Raw genomic sequence first — 3,984 nt, 5'->3', positions numbered from 1 at the left:
ACCTCAGAGTTTCTGCTAGATGAGATTTCTGGTATTAAGTCAGATGCAGAGCTAACTCAAGGCACTGCATGTTTTTCATTAGTCTAGTAAAAGTACCTTCTTGAGCTCATTGCTTCTTTTTATAGCACATCTGTAGTTCAAAGAAAGCAAAGGCAACACCAAGGTACAAAGGAATATCAGAATTGTCTGGGTGGGTTTTGTTGTAAATTATGGTTTTATTTGTAATATGTCTAGATCGAATGACTGCATGAAATATTTACACAGTAACGTTTTGATGGAAAAAAAGGTTAATGTGATGTATCCTTTATATACTATGAAGGGTCAATTTATAGTTATTAGTTGATCTTAATGGATCTTAATTCATTTCAGTATTTCCAGACAGAAACTATTGTTCTAATTGTTGTTCTTAATATACTGCATATATAATATGTGACTAAATCATAGACTGTAAAAAAAACATGGACGTAGTGTCCGTGACGTCACCCGTAGGTTTCTGAAGAGCATTTTTGAAGCCTAAAGTGGCTGGAGCCATCTTGACAGCGCGTCACTCTCGGATGATTGGAACTGGGCAAAGAGGCGGGATGTGGGTGGAGCTGGTTGCTGAAACCACGCCCGCCTAGCTCGACAGTGGTGACAGCAGCGTCAATACACCTGTCACTCAAGTGGCCACGCCCTTAATTATGCAGAACTTTAAGGCTTAATTGAAATGAATGAGTTATAAAAAAAAATTCACCCCCCTCACAGTTGTCATGAGCAAGGAGGAATGGCAGAGGATCGCCAAATCCAGGTGTGAAAAACTTGTTGGATCTTTCCCAAAAAGACTCATGGCTGTATTAGATCAAATGGGTGCTTCTACTAAATACTGAGCATTTTTCAGTTTTTCTTTTTTAATAAATTTGCAAAAATGTCAACAATTCTGTGTTTTTCTGTCAATATGGGGTGCTGTGTGTACATTAATGAGGAAAAAAAATTAACTTAAATGATTTTAGCAAATGGCTGCAATATAACAAAGAGTGAAAAATTTAAGGGGGTCTGAATACTTTCCGTACCCACTGTAACTTCATGTCATTCCAAACCTGTATGACATTTTGTTTTATGTGTGGAACACAAAATAAAATCTTTTGAAGGCCGTTAGAGACAAATCTTTCATTGTATAATGTACCCTGAATTTATTATTTTTATTTTTTAAATAATTTTGTTTTTCACAAAATAGAAAATCATACAGGTTTGGAACAACATGAGGTTGGATAAATGATGACAGAATTGTTATTTTTGAGTAAATAATTTTTTAATCCATCACATTTCTGGTCTTATTATTCATCAATTCATCATTAAAAAAGGCTTTTATAATCTTTAATTGAAATGCAATAACTTTTCTCTAAAATGGCGTTCCTTTTCCACCAATGCCACATGGTTACTGGTTAACCAATAGCCAAACGGCTATTTAGGTGTTGTTTTAGCAATTCTCATTTGATCAACTCTCACTCTGAATATCCTGTTTCACTTTATTTCCCTACGGAAACATGGTTGCGAATCAGTAATTGGAGTTGACTTTAAACTGCAGATTGGACAATCACTAAATGGATGGCCTTAAACGATGATGCATCAGCAAATATGCACAGCACAATTTGGAGTGTCTCTAGATAATTCTGTCTGAGCATTATCTCAGTATTAAAATGATAAATATTGTCCTTCAGTTCAAATTGACTATTTCATCTATTCATTTAATTGTTGTTCTTAAGACTCAGATCATGCCTCCGCTGACTCCCCCACAATAGGGAGGAGGAAATCTAATCATAGGAGCTCACTGCTTCCGTTTATTAGGCCTGGAGGGGACCCACTCCTTTGCATATTCATAACATTGTTCACTATTGTTGTGAGGACTTAAGAGATGAGCTACAGCATACAGCACTGGGAGTACAGCCCTGTTCAACAACCCCATAAACAGCATTCAGAGAAACTGCTAATTACCCACAGAATCAGGTCAAGCACAAGTCATCCGAGCTGAAAACCTCTTACGATAAGATATAATTAAAGCGTGAACTATTAACATTGAGTAAAGTTTACATTTTCGTAAAAAAAAAAAAAAGCAAATGTGATGCTTTCTTGATTATCTATCAAAGGTCAGTGTAGACTTATTAGTTGATCCTAATGGATCCTTATTCATTTTAGTATTTTAAAACAGAAACTTTTAAAGGATATCTGACAGCAACTTTCAAAAGAGCCTTGAGACTAATGATGCTTTTTACTTTGGATTCCTCTTTAATCAGCCGAGATGTGCTTGACCATCATGTCAAAGTTTTAGTCATTAGTCTTTGCAATGACTGATATATATATAAGACAGTGGACTAAATTAATTGGAAGTCTTCCATGAAAGCTTTCAATAGATGTGATGTTTTCTGTTCAGATAAATGAATACTGCATCTTTTCATGTTTTCCATGAATAACAAAAATGCAACCATGTTTTCAAGTGTTTATTCTATTTTTTCCCCCACTGTCTAAATTTCCATCCACCTTCCAATTTGGAAATACTGCCCTTTTATTCGTGTATTGAAAGAGAGCCTCTGATGGAGCAAGATTGCATGTAATGACATCTCTACATCTCTTCATCTGAATCCCGTAGACCAATCAGAAGGTTTAAAGAAGAGATGGACTGCACATTATAGAGTGTCAGAGCTGTTAGTGTTAACACACAGAATGACAAACTCCTATTAGAGCAAACAGCCAGGCATTACGGACAGATGCCCTGCTCCCAGAGGAGGTCATTACGCGCTGGCTGAGCTAGACTTACCGCGTGGAGGAAGTTTCATGTACGGCACTCCTCCAAAGGCAGGACGAGCGGCTGACGAAAAACTGGAGTGATGTAGATTGAGCACAAAAATAATGGATTATCATGATGTTAAATTTCCTGGAGGAATGTCAGATGATATATCTAGATGGATTTGAAATGTGATAAATCCAGCTGACAGAGTAGTCCTGACCTTAAGGCATTCGAATATGACGGCAACTAATGGTGAAATTTGACAGACCACAGTGGAATATTGTGGGACTTGAAACACCTGCAGCATAATTCACCTCTTTCCCATTCTAAGCATTGCTTTCCAGAACATTTCAATGACTGTTTTCTGCACTGATAAGCATTTTAGGACTACAGGAGTGCTAATAGTTTAACTTACTAAAGATGAAGACATGCCCTTTTGTGTAGCTTGTGAAAAATGAGGATGAACATTGTAATATGGCTTGCTCACCAGTGGATCCTCTGCAGTGAATGGGGTGCCGTCAGAATGAGTCCAAACGGCTGATAAAAACATCACAATAATCCAATTGATGACTCCAGTCTATCAATTGAAAAAACGTGTGTTTGTAATAAAAAAATTCATCATTGGGCAGAATTTGCTTAACCATGCCCCTCCAACCGTTAGTTTGCTGCGAGTGAAAGATGAGAGCGCAAAAATAAAACCCCGCCCTCTACTCAATATTCTGTTTCAGGTGGAAATACGTCACCATACTGAAATAAAGTCGGCAGCAACTTCTGGTTCACACCTGAAACAGAATATTGAGTAGAGGGTGTGGTTTTATTTTTGCGCTCTCATCTTTCACTTGCAGCAAACTAACAGTTGGAGGGGCGTGGTTAAGCAAATTCTGCCCAAGCCATGGCCCAAGGTCATCAGAGCAGGAGTGCCATTCTGGAGCGGAAGGAAAGACAAGACAAATATTTACCAAACATTACCAAGACAAACATTTTTTTTCAGAGGATTAACTTGCACGGATTAATTGTTCACCTTAAGACTAACAATGTGCACTAACAAAATAAATATTGTACAGTTTGATTTCATGCAGACTTTAAGATGATTTAACGTCAAACCATAATGTCTTGCTAAAATACAAAATCCATATTATTGCTTTTTCCAGTGAAAGACATGTCTTGTCTGAATCAGGTGAGAAATATGCACAGATTAAGCACTGTTTATAGGATGGATGAAG

Source organism: Sinocyclocheilus rhinocerous, unplaced genomic scaffold, assembly GCF_001515625.1.
Source record: "Sinocyclocheilus rhinocerous isolate Xijiao unplaced genomic scaffold, SAMN03320098_v1.1 scaffold198, whole genome shotgun sequence".
Lineage (NCBI taxonomy): Eukaryota > Metazoa > Chordata > Actinopteri > Cypriniformes > Cyprinidae > Sinocyclocheilus > Sinocyclocheilus rhinocerous.
Note: the sequence above shows the minus strand (reverse complement) of the source record.